Source organism: Dama dama, chromosome 31 (assembly GCF_033118175.1).
Source record: "Dama dama isolate Ldn47 chromosome 31, ASM3311817v1, whole genome shotgun sequence".
In the NCBI taxonomy this organism is placed as follows: Eukaryota; Metazoa; Chordata; class Mammalia; order Artiodactyla; family Cervidae; genus Dama; species Dama dama.
In genome coordinates this window covers 11,734,242-11,755,946 of record NC_083711.1, presented here as the reverse complement: position 1 = coordinate 11,755,946, position 21,705 = coordinate 11,734,242, and positions in this window count along the sequence as shown.

Genomic DNA, 21,705 nt, shown 5'->3' with positions numbered 1-21,705 from the left:
AAACATCAATAATCTCAGATAAGCAGATGACACCACCCTAATGGCAGAAAGTGAAGAGGAACTAAAGAGCCTTTTGATAAGAGGAGAGTGAAAAAACTGGCTTAAAACTCAACATTCAGAAAACTAAGATCATAGCATCTGGTCCCATCCCTTCATGGCAAATAGATGGGGAAACTATGGAAACAGTGACAGACTTTATTTTCTTGGTCTCCAAAATCATTGCAGATGGTGACTGCAGCCATGAAATTAAAAGATGCTTGCTCCTTGGAAGAAAAGCTATGCCAAACCTAGGCAGCATATTAAAAAACAGAGACATTCCTTTCCTGACAAAGATTCATATAGTCAAAGCTATATGGGTTTTTCCAGTAGTCATATATGGATGTGAGAGTTGGACCATAAAGGAGGCTGAGCACTGAAGAATTGATGCTTTTGAACTGTGGTGTTGGAGAGGACTCTTAAGAGTCCCTTGGATTGCAAGGAGATCAAACCAGTCAATCCTTAAGGAAATCAGTCATGACTATTCATTGGAAGGACTGATGCTGAGGGTGAAGCTCCAAGACTTTGCCCTACCCGCAACCCCGATAAGAAGAGCTGACTCAGAAAAAATGCTGGGAAAGATTGAAGGCAGGAGAGGAAGGGGACAAGATGGTTGGATGGCATCACTGACACAATGGACATAAGTCTGAGCAAACTCTGGGAGATTGGGAAGGACAGGGAAGCCTGGAGTGCTGCATTCCATGGGGTCACAGAATCAGAGATGACTGAGCGACTGAACAACAAATGTTTGATTTGAAATTCAACTAAATGTACTAAACAGGATCTATCAGGGCATAATTAGGACATTCCCTCATTTTTCTCCTGTTATAAAACTTTACACTTGACCCAAGGGCCATAACTTCTCTGAATTTCTGAACAATATCATGGACAGATCTATGATCACATTAAAAAATATTTTGATTTCATACAAGTAGTTAGATTTAATCTATAAATTAAAAGTCAGTCCTACTTTTAAAAGTCAGCTCCTCTTTTTCCTCTCTATTCAAGCCTCTCTTGTGATTCCATGGGTCACCAATGACTTGAAATGGCCTGACCACTTTATTTACCTCTTTGGTCTTCCTTGTCTTCCATCACTGTGCTGCTCTTGGCTTCTGTCTAAGCCAAAGGGAAAGGTTAGGTGGAAAGGAAATGACAGCTGAAGTGATCCGTCTTAATCTGCTTTAGACCACTTGGGTCAACATGACCCAGTTGATTCAGAAAAATTTTCCTGGGAAAATGTTAGATTAAACCAACAAATCATTTCACTGTATGTTTCAGGAAACTACTGTAGTACTGGATACAGTAGTCTGCAGACCTGAAAAACAGCCCCCTAATTGAGCAAGAGGCTTCTCCAGTGGCTCAGACCATAAAGAATCTGCCTGCAATACAGGAGACTCTGGTTTGATCCCTGGGTTAGGAATATCTCCTGCAGAAGGGAATGGCAAGCCAGCCCAGTATTCTTGCCTGGAGAATTCCATGGACAGAGGAGCCTGGTGGGCTAGAGTCCATGAGTTTGCAAATTATGCAACAGTCAACTTTTATCAAGAGACTGGTGTCAATAGCTTCTCTTTGCCATACCCATCAGTTCTATGTTATCTACTAATAAACTTGCCCAGTCCCAATCAATTCTGTACCTTGAAACATGCTGAGCCCACGATCTCACTTCTAACACCTGTCTTTGGAGTCTTGTACGAGTTGTGAGAGTTGGACTACAAAGAAAGCTGAGTGCAGAAGAATTGATGCTTTTTAACTGTGGTGTTGGAGAAGACTCTTGAGAGTCCCTTGGACTGCAAGGAGATCCAACCAGTCCATCCTAAAGGAGATCAGGCCTGGGTTTTTACTGGAAGGACTGATGTTGAACCTGAAACTCCAATCCTTTGGCCACTTGATGCAAAGAGCTGACTCATTGGAAAAGACCCTGCTGCTGGGAAAGATTGAGGGCAGGAGGAGAAGGGGACGACAGAGGATGAGATGGCTGGATGGCATCACTGACTCAATGGACATGAGTTTGGGTAGACTCCGGGAGACGGTGATGGACAGGAAGGCCTGGTGTGCTGTGGTTCATGGGGTTGCAAAGAGTTGGACACGACTGAGCAACTGAACTGAACTGAACTTGGAGACATACACAGCTGAATGTCTCGATGCAATGGTGTTCCCCTTTGCTGCAGTAAGTTCTGACACTTCACTTTGCTTAGTTAAAAAATTGTCCGGTAATATTCTGAGATGACCAAGAGGGATGTAAGAAGTCTTTTCACTCAGCTAGCACTAAGTGCTACCTGTGGTTTGCTTTTGCTGTTAAGGATCCTCACTTATCACCCATGTCTGAATACTAGCTCTTTTCTGGAGGAGACAATGGTATGTTTTCCAGAAATCCCTTTCTTACCTCTCTGCTGGCCTCCATGGGACCCTCTGCACTAATCCATTCCCCCGATAGCACACACTTCCATAACTTCTCCTTAGCTCATCCCCCTCAATTCCACCAGCTCTGCACCCCACCCAGCTTCCCTCTGCTAGCCTCCATTTGCTCTGCAGACGATGCTTTTAGCTTGGAGTGAACACACACACATTTACCACACTATTCATGGAAACGGAGCCGGGCAGAATGCTTCAGATGGGCAGAAAATATTTTCCTCTAAAGGTCTTGATTGAGTTAATGAGCTCTGCTCACATTATTGAGAGCAAACTCCTTTACTCAAAGTCAACTGATGATAAACAACAAATCATCTACAGAATGCCTTTACAAGAACAGCTAGACTATAGTCTTTGACCAAACAAGTGGGCTCCATAGCCTAGCCATGCTGACACATAACTTAGAACCATCAAAGTCTCCATTTTCTAGAAAAGCTGGGCTGACAGTTTCTATTTCATAAAAATATAGTTGAAATTACTGCACAAGACTTAAGGCAATAGTGAATTAGAATTTTGCTTATAAGTAATCTTCCTCTCAGTTTATAAAATTATTCTCATATTTTTAAATGATCATTTTCTCAGATTCTTATGTCCATTTTTTAAGAGAGATTACTAGCACAATTTCATGATCATTCAATAGAAGAACTAAACCTCTTAATAAAATGTCTATATGTATTCACAAAAATAATTTTTCTCTGCTTATGAGCTCTTTAGCCTCTTCAGTGTATTTCTGCTAAGAACACAGCTCTGACTCAGCTGTGCACAAGAGACTTGCTCAGACAAACGGCAATATTCAAAGAATTTATTTCCCAGATCATTTTTAATCTATTTGCCCAACCTACATCTGTCATCATATTTGTCACATTTTCTTAATCCATTTGCCATTTTTGTGCCCCCATTTTTGTCATGTCCTTCATTGATTATTTTCTACTTTTCTGCTTTGTTTCTCGCACTTGACAAAAGTATTCACCCTCCTCAGTTTCCAAAATTTTGGCAGTAGTAACATCTAGGATGGATATGGTTTTGTTAGGATAGGGCTGTCTTGTCCACTGTATGATGTTTAACAGCATCCCTGGTCTCTTCCCACTAAATGTCAGTGCCATCCCTCTCCACCCCCATTGTGACAATCAAGTATGTCTTCAGATATTACCAAATGTCCTGTGGAAGTGAGCTTATTCTGTGTTTAGAACCATGGATTTAGATGGTGTCCTGAGAGTGAGTTGTTTTGGATAGTTCTTGACAGTGAACACTAAACCTACCCACATTTCAGATAGGGCTTGGACAGTAAAAATGCAATAGTATATCATTTCATGCTTTAATGAGGAATGATGATTATCCAGTAAATATATTTATAGTTCATAAATAATGTTGAATACTTACTTAGCAAATATTATTCCACAATTGCATATAAATATAGTAGTTGTAATTATGTTTAGAACTATCACCAGTGTAATAACCTGTTCAGTTGCAATTAGAGAAAGAAAATGGTATTTTTGTGACAAGCTCCTCAGCTCTAGAATGGCTAAGTTGTCTGTTAGGATCACGCCTATTCTGATCATCCTAGACCAAGAAGTAACAGTAAGATGTAGGTTATCTTCTCACTCTATTTCAAATAGTCAAGACCAGTTGAGACCAATTGCTGGTTTATAGACTTCTGCAATATCTCTGGACATTCTGAGAGTTTTCTTTGATTTGTCTGACACATTCAGTACACTCCACAAAAAAGACTTCAACTCTTTCTGTATGTGCCAGCAGTGATGAAGTGGATCTCAAATTACATTTATTCATTTTGAGTGTATGAAGGTGACATCACAGTTTCAAAAGTATCTCAAAATGTCAACTCAATTCATCATATGGGTACTTTACTATGAACTTCTTCAGCTGTATCTACCAAATATTTCATGCTACAAGCATATACACAAAGAGATTCATATTTCAAACCCAAGAAAACAAGTTCATTTAAACAAATATTTATTTGTTCCTGCTATATACCAGAGTTTAAGCTAGGTCCTGGAGAATGCAAGTTTAAGTAATTGTGTAATGGAACTGATACACAGTTATAAACAATATTATAAACTAACTATAATTTTAATGAGACTGATATGATCTCACAAGACAAGACATGAAGATCAGAAGACCTTTCCCAGAAAAAGTAAACATCAAGTTAGAACCTAGAAGACAGTACATTTGAATGGGCAGAGGAAGGTCACAAGAAAGGAAATGGGACATGTGAAATATGCACAGTTTGTAGGGAGATACCCCCTTACCCTTTGTGTGTGGGAAAAATCTTGAGCTTGAACTAGAAAGGTTATTGGCCATGGATATTATGGTCACAAATTTAGATTATATTATATAGGAAACTGGAGCTCAATAGAAATTTCTGAGTAATCATTTTAGAATTTCATCCTGTCACCTAAATTTAATGTCATTTTGAGGGGCAGATTTTTAAATGAGAACTTTCATTTTATTGTTTTAGTCAATACTTGTTTTGTGATACATTTGCAGTTCACTTTTTTTTCTCGTATTTTATCATTCTGGCCAGAAAAAGATTAGAAATATTTTGTAGTTTGTGGGCTATCTCCTTTTTTTCAACTCTTGCCAACTTTTTGGAAAGGAAGCCCCAAGACAAGACTTGTACCTTCTATGTAATTTGTTGCTTTCAGAATATCAAATGTTGAACAGTTGGTTCACTCTTCTTTCAAGGGAGCACAGCACTTTAGATATAAATTGTTTATTATATGTGGAAAACTATCTTGATATCTTTTGTTACTCAGAAGTTGTCTTGATTGAAAACGTCTATTATTTTTTGGTGTTTCTGACACATATTGCATTATGTTGCACACAGGTGTGCTTCCTGATGGACATAGGAAAATGTTGGAGACAGAGCAATCCTCTCAAAGGGGCTGAACGTTCCATCTCAGAAGCAGTGCATATTTCTTATTAGTGACAACTTTAAGCACGCTTCTGTGTAAAGGGATGAAAGATGTTTTGAACAATGTCCCTCCATTAATACCAAATTATCTTGTCAGGTTTTTATTGTTGGCTGAAAAAAAAGATCACAACATTAAAAAAAAAATCATCATAGACAAAAATAAAAGCTAGTGGTTGCAATTATAATCATTAATCTATTCACTTTTGTGTTATTTTTAAAAGCTCAGTAGGCTCAGTTTTGCAGGTTTTCCTCTTTTATTTCATCACTTAGTATTTATCTATTTTTGGCTGTGCTGGGTCTTTGCTATGCACAGGGTTTCTCTAGTTGCAGTGAGTGGGAGTTGCTCTCTACTTGTGGTGCAAGGGCTTCTCCAGGCAGTGTTGCAAATCATGGGCTCTAGGGCACAAGGACTTCGGTAGTTGGGGCGCACGGGCTTTGTTGCTCCGTGGCGTGTAGAATCTTCCTGGATCAGGGATCGAGCCCATGTCCCCTGGATTGACAGGCTGACTCTCAACCAGTGGACCACCAGGGAATTCCTTGGACTTTTCTTTTTAATAATACATGGTACAACCATATACTCTTATAATCCATAAAAAACACAAAGCTGGGTTGGGTGTTAGTTCAGTTTTCTGTTTGTTTGCTTTGTCTTGTTTTAAAATAGCATACAGAGAAGTTTATTTGTCCAAGATCATACAGCTGGTTAGCAGTATAGTGTAAACTCAGTTTTACTTTTAAAACTCTTTTTAACACATCACCCTATGCAAGAAGTAAAAATGGATTAATTGGAAAAGAACACATCCTGATGATGGTGAACCATTAAAATCTTCTGGGTAATTTGCTATGGATCAGTCGCTCAGGTGTGTCCAACTGTTTGTGACCCCGTGGACTGCAGCACTCTAGGTTTCCCTGACTTTCACCATCTCCCTGAATTTATTCAAAATCATGGCATTGAGTTGATGATGCCATCCAACCATCTCATCCTCTGGGTACTAAAGTATCCATTTTCCTTATTAGTATCTTCTAAGCATTTGACATCAAGGAAATATTGAGCATTAAGTTTTCAAAGGCCTGGGGAAAATGTCACATTTTGTTATTGAGGATCTTGCTCTTAACAAATTGTGTCTTCATATTTATTTTACAAAGCCCAGAAAAAGTTAAAATGAATGCTGAATAATGCTCTGAATAATTATAGCCATACTTATGATGAATATCAAAGAATATTTTTTGAGCAAGTGGAGTACAAATTGAGAAATGATGATATGAAAGAAATAGTGTGGAGAATTGGATGGTATTGCTTGCAAAGAGAAGTTCTACTTAAATTGTGACCCTTCTACACAAAGACAAGAATGTTCATGCAGAAGACCCAAGCAAGGAGCAGGCTTTCTTGCATGGTATATAATGCATTCTCATTAAATACATTTGGCTGCCATATTCTCATAACAACCAAACTAGAGATTCCCAGCTATTATGAAATTGACTTAGGGAATTGGATTTCACATAATATAGAAGGAATACAAAAATTACCAACAAGAAAATTAAAATTAGGAAACATGAAAATGTTTTTCTCTTTTACATATCATGCACAAAATATTTTTGCTACCTGTTGAAACAGAGAAATGCAAGTATGTAATGATAAATTCTAAATTGCTTAGACTCATAGTACCAGGCTTCTTTGAAGCAGCGATCAAATTCATTCTAGCCACTTAAATCACGAAATAGACCAGTTTTGAACAAATTATATTATGAGGAATTAAGATTTATTTAGTTTGTCCATTGTTCACCTCAACCCCCAAAGATGGCTTATATTGCAGTGACTACACATAACTATTCATTATTTGTCTCTATTTTTCATTCTATTGCATATTCAACCATTGAGTATATGAAAGCATTTTCTATTTACATATAAAATGAGCTCTATTAAGAATAAAATGCTCTCATTTTTAAAGTGTTTCCTGAAAGTGATAACACTAAGTTAGGGAGAGAAAGAGAGACTGATTTTACTGAGAAATTGAGATCTTTAATATCCTCTGAGCTGTTATGGCAGGATGACACATCTCTTAGTTTCCACATCTTCTTGAGAAATCTTCCTAATTTTTTTTCCTTTTAAACTTAGTTATCAGGGATGACTTTTTTTTTTTTATTCCTGAGATACAAGCTGGTGAACCTTGGTGACTTACCTTCTAGCCTCAATTTCATCGTTTTTACTCTTGGATTAAAATTGCATATATGGCAAGATTAGTCTAGGGCCTAATGGAGACATTAAAAACACTTATTACCTAATGGAAGGTGGTGTCAACATTAGGTCTTTCTTGCTATTTTTATTAGTTTTAATTTACGAATCCTAAAACAGGGAGATTTCTTCAGCTGATACTTAACACTGAATGGCATTTCTTATCCTCAAACAATTTATATAGCACTCTTAAATATTAGCAGAAAGAAAAAAAAATCCCCATTAAAAATAAATGACTCCGTCTAGCAGAAGAAGATTGTTGTTCTGCGAGAGAAAAATGGACAGGAATAGACATTGTACTGTTCTCTTTCTATGGGGGTGGGGAGGAAGGAAGAGTGGGATGAATTGGGGGATTGGGATTGGCAACATACATGCTACCATCTGTAACACAGGTAGCTGGTGGGGAGCTGCTGTATTTTGTGACCCACCAATAATATAGAACTCACAAACTGAAAAATTTTGCTAAGATTTTCCACATTAGATTTACTGAAGCAACTAATTTCATGTCTGAGCACAAGAAGTTCATCTCAGTGCTTTGTGATGACCTACATGGGTGGAACGGGGGTTTGGGGGGGCGGGAGGTCCAAGAGGGAAGGCATATATATAGTATGCATGCATAGAGCTTATTCACTTCATTGTGCAGAAGAAACGAACACAACACTGTAAAGCAATTATACTCCAATAAAAATAATGCACTGCGTTCTACTTTTTTTTTTCCAGTTACTTTTTTTTTTCTTTTTTAATTTATTTTATTATTATTATTATTTTTTTTTTTTAGTTGGAGGCTAATTACTTCACAACATTTCAGTGGGTTTCGTCATACATTGACATGAATCAGCCAAGGAGTTACACGTATTCCCCATCCCGATACCCCCTCCCACCTCCCTCTCCACCCGATTCCTCTGGGTCTTCCCAGTGCACCAGGCCCGAGCACTTGTCTCATGCATCCCACCTGGGCTGGTGATCTATTTCACCATAGATAATATACATGCTGTTCTTTCGAAACTTCCCACCCTCACCTTCTCCCACAGAGTTCAAAAGTCTGTTCTGTACATCTGTGTCTCTTTTTCTGTTTTGCATATAGGGTTATCATTACCATCTTTCTAAATTCCATATATATGTGTTAGTATACTGTAATGTTCTTTATCTTTCTGGCTTACTTCACTCTGTATAATGGGCTCCAGTTTCATCCATCTACTTTTAAAAATAAAGAAAAGGTATCCTAAATAGTTCTACTAGGAGACTGTCCACCCTGTTCCCAATGCAGTGGACAACACCATGCAGTCAGGGCAATAGGAGCCAGGGAAGGTTTTTGTAGATCAGCGGTTTTCAAATCTGTGTAAGCTTGATCTGGACTGAGAAATACATTTTACTACAGAATCTATTTCTCTTTCTTTCTTTTTTTATGTGTGTGTGTGTGTGTGTGTGTGTGTGTGTGTGTATGTATTTCTCTCAAAAACCAAAATTTCAGAAAAAAGATGTGTGAGATAACTCTGAACGTCTCTTTCCCATCTCATCCCGTCCCATCCCAACCCATTCCATCCCATCCCATCCCATCCCATCTCATTCTATTCTATTATTTCTCACTAGAAGAAGTACTGATCACCATCAATAAATAGATTGTGTGGCCCACTAATGCTACAGAACTCACATACTGAAAACTTTTGCTAAGGAGATTTTCCACATGGGATTTATTGAAGCAGCTAATTCCGTGTCTTCCTACTTGACCTTATCGCAAACATTTTCTTCTATTTTATGTACCAGCACACTATCTCTCTCCCAGTAAGTGAAACAAAATTCCTATTAGATGACTGTTCTACCTGGGTCACTAGATGTTCACAAAAGAAATCTTAGATTTCTAGATACTTTTTATCAGATAAAATTACAAACTTTAGATGGAAAGATAATTTAGGATAAAATCAGAGTTGTTATTCTAAAAGGGATAAATAATAATTAGGAAAGCATGTTGAGGCAAATTTAAATCAATTAAAAATATCTCACATATGTCTTTGCTTATATCATAATCAAAAAGAATACTAACAAGTCCGTGTTCGAGTTTGAATTCTTTCAAGTTAAACTCTTAATGAAGTTTAATGTTCTTTAATGTTCATATCATGTTTTACAGTTTATATGGCACTTTAATACCCATACATTACATTATGAACACTGCACAATGTATTACAAAAGATTTAGGTACTTGCTTCTTTTACAAAAATATTGCATTACACTGTGCTCCTGATGGAGAATTATGTATGTGCATGTGTGTGCGCAGTCTCTCAGCCGTGTCTGACTCTTTTTGACGCCATGGTCTGAGCCCATCAGACTTCCCTGTCCACGGGAATGTTCAAGGCAAGAATACTGGATCAGATTGCCATTTCCTACTCCAGGGGATCTTCCCCACCTAGGGATTAAACCCTACAATCTGCTCAGACAGTAGAACCCACTTCTATAAGCCCACTATCTAGTATTAAATTCTTTATCCAGAATGAGACAGAGAGAAAGCTTTGGCAGGATATACAGGAGCTGAGCCAGTGGCATTGTAGGAAGAATCTTAGCAACTGTCATGGATTTGGGTATTGTCTTGAAAGGCACAAGGAAGAAATGGACTAAGCGGCTTGGACAGGAACACTGAAAGAAAGAAGCTACAGGGAGCCGCAAGGACCTAACCGAAGTTTCCAGAATGACAGATGGCAGCAGTTCTGATGCGCTCGATTTTAGGGAGTGGTCTGAGAAAGTGTTTCACCCAGGATTCTAACCTTTGTGCCTTAGTAATGGACATAATATCTACACATGATTTCAAATGAATCCATCACCTTACTGAAACTGCAGGTAGAACTATGTCACATGCGTTAATATTTAGTTAAAATTCCTGGGAGTTAGTGGTGAGGGAGACTTACTTACATGTAATAAATCTTGTAAAATACTTCATTTTCAAAAACGTTTTCTCTTTTTAAAGTAATCATTTCACATAATTTTAGGCATTAATTCTTAAAACACTGAATTAGAGTGTTTGCCAAGACCAAGCATCTCAGGAAACCTGAGCTGGGACAACTAAAACACAGTCCTTTAAAAATAGTCTAATGATACAGTTTTATCAGATGAAAAATTATAATTTAATCTAATTGCCACCACTTTATTGGAAACCTTTCAAAAATATCACATATCTACAAAGGAAATGTGGGAAACCAGAAGATTTAAAAACTGACACCTCTAGACATTAAGATAATGAGAATTCAATCAAGGAGACATATATGCAACCAAAACCCTGGAACAAGTGAGTCAGAGAGGATTTCTTATCAATCAGCTAAACAGCATCTTTTGATACCTGCTGTGTGTAGAGTGTTGAACAAGACTGGAATGATTCCTTATCTCAGAGAGCTTACATTCCACTGACATTACCAGGTCTTCAGTTCAGTTCAGTCGCTCAGTCATATCTGACTCTTTGTGACCCCATTGAACCACAGCACACCAGGCATCCCTGTCCATCACCAACTCCTGGAGTCCGCCCAAACCCATGTCCATCGAGTCAGTGATGCCATCCAACCATCTCATCTTCTGTTGTCCCCTTCTCCTCCTGCCCTCAATCTTTCCCAGCAGCAGGATCTTTTCAGATGAGTCAGCTCTTCACATCAGGTGGCCAAAGGATTGGAGTTTCAGGTTCAACATCAGTCCTTCCAATGAACACCCAGGACTGATCTCCTTTAGGATAGACTGATTGGATCTCCTTGCAGTCCAAGGGACTCTCAAGAGTCTTTTTCAACACCAGAGTTCAAGAGCTCAGTTCTTCAGTGCTCAGCTTTCTTTATAGTCTAACTCTCACATCCATACATGACCACTGGAGAAACCATAGCCTTGACTAGATGGACCTTTATTGGCAAAGTAATGTCTCTGCTTTTTAATATGCTGTCTAGGTTGGTCAACAATTTTCCTTCCAAGGAGTAAGCGTCTTTTAATTTCATGGCTGCAATCACCATCTGCAGTGATTTTGGAGCCCAGAAAAACAAAGTCTGACACTGTTTCCACTGTTTCCCCATCTATTTCCCATGAAGTGATGGGACTGGATGCCATGATCTTAGTTTTCTGAATGTTGAGCTTTAAGCCAACTTTTTCACTCTCCTCTTTCACTTTCATCAAGAGGCTCTTTAGTTCTTCTTCACTTTCTGCCATATGGGTGGTGTCATCTGCATATCTGAGGTTATCGATATTTCTCCCAGCAATCTTGATTTCAGCTTGTGCTTCCTCTAGCCCAGTGTTTCTCATGATGTACTCTGCATATAAGTTAAATAAGCAGGGTGACAACATACAGCCTTGATGTACTCCTTTTCCTATTTGGAATCAGTCTGTTGTTCCATGTCCAGTTCTGACTGTTGCTTCCTGACCTGCATACAGGTTTCTCAAGAGGCAGGTCAGGTGGTCTGGTATTCCCATCTCTTTCAGAATTTTCCACAGTTTATTGTGATCCACACAGTCAAAGGCTTTGGCATAGTCAATAAAGCAGAAATAGATGTTTTTCTGGAACTCTCTTGCTTTTTCGATGATCCAGCGGATGTTGGCAATTTGATCTCTGGTTCCTATGTCTTTTCTAAAACCAGCTTGAACATCTGGAAGTTCACGGTTCACATACTGCTGAAGCCTGGCTTGCAGAATTTTAAGCATTACTTTACTAGCATTTGAGATGAGTGCAGTTGTGTGGTGGTTTGAGCATTCTTTGGGATTCCCTTTCTTTTGGATTGGAATGAAAACTGACCTTTTCCAGTCCTGTGGCCACTGCTGAGTTTTCCAGATTTGCTGGCATATTGAGTGCAGCACTTTCACATTGTCATCTTTCAGGTGTAGTCAATAGATTAATAATAATCCAAGGTGTTCATGCCAATGGTTATTTTAACATCTAGACTGACCCAACACCATTACACTCTAACCCATCAACCTATAACAAATGAAACATATAAAGACATATCAAGAGAACAGAGAATAAGTGGACAAGAGCTGGTGAAATCTGATTGCCACAACCCCATCCCTACTTTTCAACTTCATGACTCTTATATCTACAAATAAACTTTATATTTGATGTCTCTTCTTCTTCTTTTTTTTTCTTTGCCTGCTCACTCTTTATTGGCCACCACTGGTGTTTCTCTGCTGAAATGCTAGGTTACTGGTCATCAATGCCCAGCTAGTGATCAAATTCAGTGGTCTCTTCTCATTCTTATACTTACTTGACATTTCTAAACTATCTCATGGGACCACTTTTCTACATTTCTTGAAACTCTCTTCTTTGAATCATTTATTTGATTCTGCATCACTTGGATCTCGCAGTATCCACCTCACCATAAATTCTCCATTGTCATATCCTTCTTTTCAGTCCTCAAAAATGTATGCATTTTGCAAAATGGAGTACCATGATCGTTTGTTTTTTTAATACTCTATGACTCCTCCCAGGATAGCTGCATCTTCTTTCATGTTTTTCACTATCAATTTTACAGGTAATTTAAAAATTTGCATTCAAAATCTTAACTAGTTTTCAAAGAAAAGTCTTGCATGTCAACTAATTCCTATGTATCCCTTGCCGTGTTTGTTAACCATCAATATCTCAAAGGCAGCTTGTCAAATTTGGACTCTTTGTTATATCTCCTTATTTCTACTAAGATAAGCCCTTTACTTCTGTAATCAAGACTCAAAATCTTCATATTGGTTTGGTTTTTATCCTTCTCTTAATCTTCATTTACAACAAATTAGATTAGCCTGTTGTTTTAAAATGTTCTCAGTAGCTACCATTTGTTCCTATTTCTTTGCTTCTCTCTTATGTAGACTTTTGCAAGCTCTCGTCAGGACAATATTGCAAGGAATTTCCTCTCCCCGATTGCTTCCTGCATAAATCTAGTCTCTGTGTTGGATACAATTAAATTTAATTGATAAAACAGAATTTCCTTCTTAAATCAGTTCAGATAGCATCACTCCTCTCCTTAAAGCTGTTCAGTGGTTGGCCAACAACAAGAATAAAGATTTACTGAGAACTATTTGCTGGTGTTTATGATACATACTTCATTTCAGAATTCAAAAATAATGGGTCAAATTGGCCCTGCATTCATCTATTCAATCAATGAATCATTCAGTTATCATTTATTTGTTCAATAGGTAGTTATAGAGAATCTCTGAAGGCCAAGGATTTTTTCAAGTTTTATTCAAATGACATATGCTAATTGCCCCAGTGTTCTTTTTTTTTTTTTAATTGAACAGGTTTTCAACATTTTAAAAGGAAGAGATCGAAAGATATATTGGTACTCTGATTATTTTTTAAATCTTGTAAGTCTTAGCCTGACTCCTAAAGGGCAATCTACTAAAACTGTTAAAATATTTCCTTTTATCCTGGGATATGGTCCTGCAGTTCACCACTTTCTTTTAAACTGAGAGTTAATGTGATTAGAAGTTGTTAATGTATTTGCACTGTTTTTTGTCATAAGGTAAAATTTAAAAAGTGGTGAAATCTTTCTTGAACTCTAGTCTCTAGCAAAAGTGAAAAAATTATTGAGGTCTCTATGTTTTTAAAAATATGAAAGAAAGAACATGTTTCTTTGTGAAAGATTACTTCTACATACTGAATACGCTAACCATACTGGCCAACTGTGTTCATGAAAAAATAAAAATAGAACCTAAGATACTATTTGAAATATGATGTACTGAATCCTTATGTGAGACTCTCTTGTGCTCATTTATATAAACTGCCTGTGTCTTGTTGCTATTTAAATATGAGGTCTCGCCTTTGCACAAGATAACTTACTTAATTCTCACAACTCTGTATGGTTGGCACTAGAAATCAGGGAAAACAAATAGCATGCCAAACAACACCCAGCTAATAATTTCTGAAGCTGGGAACCTTAGCTCAGTGTGAATCCAAACTCATCTTTTCAGTACAATTCTTTCACATAATAATCTATGATTTGGTTCCAACCTTCTTATTCTAATTTGTTTTTTCCACACTCCAAATTATTTATCAATTTCCTCTCATCCAATACTTTTATACAGATTTGCTTTTGTTTGAGACATTGCTCTATTGTTTTCACATTTTGGGATGCTCGACTGCTTCTCTGGGTATTCTTACACATAGAAACATATGTAAGGAGTGTTCAGAAGTGTTCCTCTGCTCTATGAGATTGCTACTTATAACAATCACTTTTCTTGTATTCAAGAACAAGGGGTGTTCTTGTATGTCTGTTTCCTACTATTTGAGTACATACTTTGTTAAAAATCTAATACATCATCCAACTCAGGTTTTTTTATTATATACTAGAACTTCCATTTTTATTTACTGCTTTGAACTTAATGTAATTAGAGAAGGCTGCCTAGACAAAACATGTTTTAAATAATAATCCCTACAATATTGCTCTTCTTTCTAACTTTATGGCCATTAACAAATATGGGAACACTATGATAAGGTAATCATTTTACTTGTAATCGGCTACTTCTTCAAGAGATAGTGGATGCTGTTATGACGGGGTAAATATTGACCTCATGCTTGGAGTGCATGCTTAGCTTGTAGCAGATGTTCAAAAAAAATGTGATTTCTTGCATGAGTAAATAAATATTGCAAATTACACATAAGCATTACTAGTTTACCATCAATGTGGGTGGGGGGTCAAAAGTGTTTGTACTTTTTTTTTTTTTTCAATTTTCTCAACTTCTCACTGAAGGCATTGGGATATGGTATACTCACAGTGATGACTTTCTGAAAGACTCAACCATTGGCTTTTCCTTATGAAAGCCATGTTGCTAAGCAACACATGTGCATTGGTATATTTCTTTACAAAACCGTCTATCATGAGAGACGTCCAGGGCTTTTTCACTTGTAATTACCAGAGTCCCTTGAGAAATAAACCACAGCACAGCCACTAAGCTTTGCTTTGTAGTTTGCATTGGATTTAATAGGAGATGAGTATTCCACTTGACCCCTAAATGCAGAGGTGATTGCCAGCAGAGACATTTTCAGGGTGAAATAGAACATGATTTATGACACGCCTCAGAAACCACATCAACTGCTGTTCTCCATTATGTTGCTTAACTCTGATCCTTATAAGGCATTTGTCTTACAAAGGCTGTGCCTTCCAAGGCACGTAGAAAATCATGTTTTCTATTATTGATACACAGCCTCTGTTTTCTTCAGGTTCAAGTATTAAAAATCAACTGGCTGAGAAAGCTCAGTTTTTACATTCAGTTTTACATTTGCCACATGTCCTGAAATTATAATAAGGATGTACATGAGTGTGAGTGTGAGTGTGTGTGTGTGTGTGTGTGTGTGTGTGGAGAGAGAGAGAGAGAGAAATCTCCTTTTTTATGTTGACAAAGGCAAAATGTCTCCAGTAGTACCTTCTGTACACCAAGGATTATGTTATATAGTTTCAAAAATCTATACTCTTTACTAACTGAAAATAAAGGATTTTGGGTGATGAGTTTTTTTTTCTTTGAGAAACATTAGACAGTATTAAAGGATTCTTTCTAAGTGTCCTTAAGTATTACTGCTTTGGCATTGATTTTAATGAGAATTGTTCTCAGTAAGGTCTAAAAGATCCTCAGCAAATTAGCAATGGACTGCAACCATCCAAAGCATGTAAATCATGGAAAACTAGATCATGCTCATCCTATTTGCAGAAGTTTCTACCTCAATAGAAACATCAAGCTGCACAGAAAAAAGAATTTAGGCTTTCAAATAAGGAAAGCTTGAGTTTTATTCCAATCTTAAAATGGTTCCTGTTGGCTTTTAAATGACACAATATTAACTCCCAGCCAATTTCAGCTCTTAGAGCTCCAAGATAAAATTAGAAGAGACAAAAAGTAGTCTTGAAAGATAACCAAATGATCGTGAGACAACAGGGAAGACAGGGTGAATGAGAGAGTTCTCAAAATTACTTTAGAAATTTCCTAAATGGTAAACAATGGTGACTCGCCCCCTGGTGGACAGATATTGCCCTGCAGCTGTTTTGTCACAAAGGTGTGCATGTGTATCATGGATTACTTTAGGCTCTTGAATCTTAACAATATCAAATAGATTCTCTCCACACTCACAGAAGCAGAAGATATTAAGAAGAGGTGGCAAGAATACACAGAAGAACTATACAAAAAAAAAAAAAAAAAGAAGAGGAAGAACTTCATGACCAAGATAATCATGATGGTGTGATAACTCACCTAGAGCCAGACATCCTGGAATGTGAAGTCAAGTGGGCCTTAGGAAGCATCACTACAAACAAAGCTAGTGGAGGTGATGGAATTCCAGTTGAGCTATTTCAAATTCTCAAAGATGATGCTGTGAAAGTGCTGTACTCAATATGCCAGCAAATTTGGAAAACTCAGCAGTGGCCACAGGACAGGGAAAGGTCAGTTTTCATTCATATCCTAAAGAAAGGCCAAAGAATGTTCAAACCACCACACAGTTGCACTCATCTCACACGCTAGCAAAGTAATGCTCAAAATTCCCCAGCCAGGCTTCAACAGTATGTGAACGATGAACTTTCAGATGTTCAAGTTGGATGCAGAAAAGGCAGAGGAACCAGAGATCAAATTACCAACATCAGTTGGATCACCAAAAAAGCAAGAGAGTGCCAGGAAAACATCTACTTCTGTTTTATTGACTACTCAATCCCTTTGACTGTGTGTATCACAACAAACTGTGGAAAATTCTTAAATAGATGGGAATACCAGACCACCAGACCTGCATCCTAAGAAATCTGTATGCAGGTCAGGAAGCAACAGCCATAACTGGACATGGACAACAGACTGGTTCCAAATAGGAAAAGGAGTATATCAATGCTGTATATTGTCACCCTGCTTAGTACATGATGCAGAATGTCAGGCTGGATGAAGCACAAGCTGGGATCAAGATTGCTGGGAGAAATATCAATAACCTCAGATATGCAGATGACACCACCCTTATGACAGAAAGTGAAGAACTAAAGAACCTCTTAATGAAAGTGGAAGAGGAGAATGAAAAAGTTGTCTTAAAACTCAACATTCAGAAAACTAAGATCATGGCATCCGGTCCCATCACTTCATGGCAAATAGATGGGGAAACAGTGGAGACAGTGACAGATTTTATTTTGGGGGGCTCCAAAGTCACTGCAGATGGTGATTGCAGCCATGAAATTAAAAGACACTTTCCCTTGAAAGAGAAGCTATGACCAACCTAGACTGCATATTAAAAAGCAGGGACATTACTTTCCCAACAAAAGTCCATCTAGTGAAAACTATGGCTTTCCCAGTCATCACGTATGGATGTGAGAGTTGGACTATAAAGAAAGTTGAGGGCAAAAGAACTGATGCTTTTGAACTGTGGTGTTGGAAAAGACTCTCGAGAGTCCCTTGGATAACAAGGAGATCCAACCAGTCCATCCTAAAGGAAACCAGCCCTGAATATTCATCGGAAGCACTGATGTTGAAGCTGAAACTCCAATACTTTGGCCACCTGATGAGAAAAGCTGACTCACTAGAAAAGAGCCTGATGCTGGGAAAGAGTGAGGGCAGGAGCAGAAGGGGACGACAGAGGATATGATGGTTGGATGGCATCACCAACTATGAGTTTGAGCAAGCTCTGGGATTTGGTGAAGGACAGGGAAGCCTGTCGTGCTGCAGTCCATGGGGTTGCAAGTAATTGGACACAACTGAACTGAACCACACTCACAACTTTCTTTTCAAATATTATCTTATTATTAGCTCCATTTATTTAACTTCATTTATGTGACTTCTGCTGTTCACACCATCTTCCCTCTAGTAATAATCCAACCACTCTCAGCACAGAGAATCTAGACTTTACATTAGGCACCAATGTATTCACATGCTCACTCACTCAGTAATGTCTGACTCTTTGTGACCTCATGGACTGTAACCTGTCCATGGAATTCTCCAGGTAACTCTTCTGTCCATGGGATTTTCCAGGCATTAGTACTGGAGTAGGTTGCCATTTCCTTCTCCAAAGGAATCTTCCTGACCCTGGGATTAAACTCGTATCTCTTGAGACTCCTGCATTAACAGGTGAATTCTTTACCAATTATTCACTTTCATGCATTGGAGAAGGTAATGGCAACCCACTCCAGTGTTCTTGCTTGGAGAATCCCAGGGACAGAGGAGCCTAGTAGGCTGCTCTATAGGGTCTATAGGGTCTATAGGGTCTGCGTCTATAGGGTCGCACAGAGTCGGACACGACTAATGTGATTTAGCAGCAGCAGCAGTGGCCACCTGGGAAGCCCATAAGGCAACATTGCACCTTAGAGAAATGTTCTATAAAGCGAAGATTTCTTCTTCCTTTTTTTTTTGGGAGATGGGGGACGTTCCTTTTAGATTATCCTTTGAATTTTTCTTCTTCAAAATACCTAGGCTATCTCTCATGAAATTTCTTGTTCTCCTTGGGAGAATTTTGGCAAAATTTACCTTCCTTAAAAGTTATCTGATAGGACTTGAGGCATTATATATCCCATGGTGAAAAGAGAAATTATTAGAGGAGATGAGGTAAGATTAGCATGTTGCTTATACGACAGTTCTTCCTTAGCTCATTTTCTGGTAGACCTAGGCCCACTATTGCAATTCTGAGCCTTATGAAGTTTCCTCTAATAAAGTAAATTTTCGGTCCATCCTCAACTTAAAATTATAGGTCCTTGGGAGGGGGGATCGGGATGGGGAATACATGTAACTCCATGGCTGATTCATGTCAATGTATGACAAAACCCACTACAATATAGTAAAGTAATTAGCCTCCAACTAATAAAAATAAATGAAAAAAAAAATTATAGGTCCTGTTTGACAGTTATACACAAAGTATCATTAATATTTATTTCAACTGGTATAAAATTTGATATACTAAAACAAAATGTTATAGAAAACTATTCGCAGTTGGTTTATACTAGCATTTCCTTAATTTTTCCTGGATGTGTACCAATGAAAAACTCATGATCTAAACAAAACTCATTTTTTCTATTTTTTTTTCCTTGTTTCTAGATTTCTGTTGAGTCTTACCAATTAATGCTCAATCTGCGTTAGCCAGCAAAGACAAAGAAGTCAATCTACCATCTCTTGCAATTCACAATTTATCCTAAATATCAGAACTGAACTCTGGGAACAGCAAGGTGTTGAAACATGGATTTTGAATCCAGATTCGAATCTTGACTTTACCACCTACTAGATGTTTGGTATTGGACAACAGGTGACACGGTGGTAAAGAATCCACCTGCCAATGCAGGAGATGTGATTTGATCCCTGGGTTGGGAAGATCCCCTGGAGAAGGAAATGGCAACCCACTCCAGAATTCTTGCCTGGAAAATCCAATGAACACAGGAGCCTGGTAGTCTACAGTCCATGGGGTGGCAAAGAGCCGAACATAACTTAGAGACAAAATAACAGCATCATCTCACAGTTTTGTGGGGTTTTTTTTTGTTGTTGTTGTTGTTGATTTCAGTGAGAACACTTGAAATTTACTCTCTTGGCAGTTTTCAGGTTTACAATACATTATTATCAACCATAGTCTTCATGCTATATATTAGGTCTTTAGAACTTACACATTTTATAACTGAACATTTATAAATGTTATAAAATTATAACTGAACAGTTTCTCCAGCCCCCAGCCCACAGTCTGCCCATTTCCTCCAGCCCACAGCCCCTGGAACCACCATTCTAGTCTCTGTTACTAAGAATCTGACTTTTTTTAGATTCCACATATAAGTGCTATCACACAGTATTTGTCTTTCTGTGTCTGGCTTATTTCACTTAGCCAAATGTTCTCCAGGTTCATCCATGTTGCTGTAAGTTATTAATCTTTAAATGGTGGATTTTTTTATTAAATTCAAATGAATTGATCCCAGGTGATTAAATCTGAGGCCAGCTAGAGTGACTAATTGCCATGCACTATAACTCAAACTCATCAAAAAGCACATGTTCACTTGTTTTATTTTTAGCAATAAAAATCAATTCATAAAGAGTAAGGAAATGTCTTGAAAATAAAAATCAGTTAACCCAAGTTATTTCAAGTCATAAATTTAAATATTCATTAGATTCTTCAGTAAACATTAAAGAGCAATTACCTTTTATGACTTTTACTTTAGGTAAAGCTGAAAACATATATTTGGCTTGAAAGTTGTAGCACTTTCCTCACAGATTTTATAGGCTACTTATTAGATAATCAGGCAACTAACAGAGACAATGAATCGACATTCCATGAAATTCTGTTAAGATAAAATAAAAAACATATAAAAGCACATATATCTGTAATAATTTTTAGTTGTGATAAGAATTCTTAGCCATCTGTCTTCAATCAAAAGACAGTATATAGATATACATATATATTAAGGGTATTTGGTTTTATTTTCAAAATAAAAATTTAGCATGCAAAAAGAACAGTTAGTAACTAGTAATGGTGAAAACAGGATCATAGAACATTAAAAAATATCTTGCTTATACGATGAGTACAACATTCTTATTTTACATATGTTGAAAGTGGGGTCAGTGAATTACAAAAGGAATATAAAACATGTGAGCATGACATATGAGGCTTAAACTATGCTATTCTGGATTAAAGGTGAAAAATATGAACTCTGCAGATATAATCACAATGGTTTCCCTGGTGGCACAGATGGTAAAGAATCTGCCTGCAATGCAGGAACCCAGATTCAATCCCTGCATGGGGAAGATCCCCTGCAGAAGAGAACGACTTCTCACTAAGTATTCTTGCCTGGAGAATTCCATGGACAGAGGAACCTAGCGGGCTACCGTCTATGGGGTTGCAATGAGTTAGACACAACTGAGTGACTAACATACGCAAAGTCACTATAGACTATTTATTGGTGTCTCTAAAAGTAAATAAAATATATAATTCTGTTAAGAGTTAAACAAAACGAAACAACCAACCAAACAAACAAAAAAAAACCAGCTACATCATTTAAACTGATTTTGAAAAACCCTTGTGTCTACCCAGTCATCATAATAAGGTGTCTATAAGAACAACGTAGATTATTACTAAAAATAAGATATCACCGCTCATTTAGAAGGCCCAGTCAACACCAAAGAAGAAGGATATTCAGGAATCATTACTTTTTTTTAAGGTAATAACAACTCTATACAAACTGAAAAT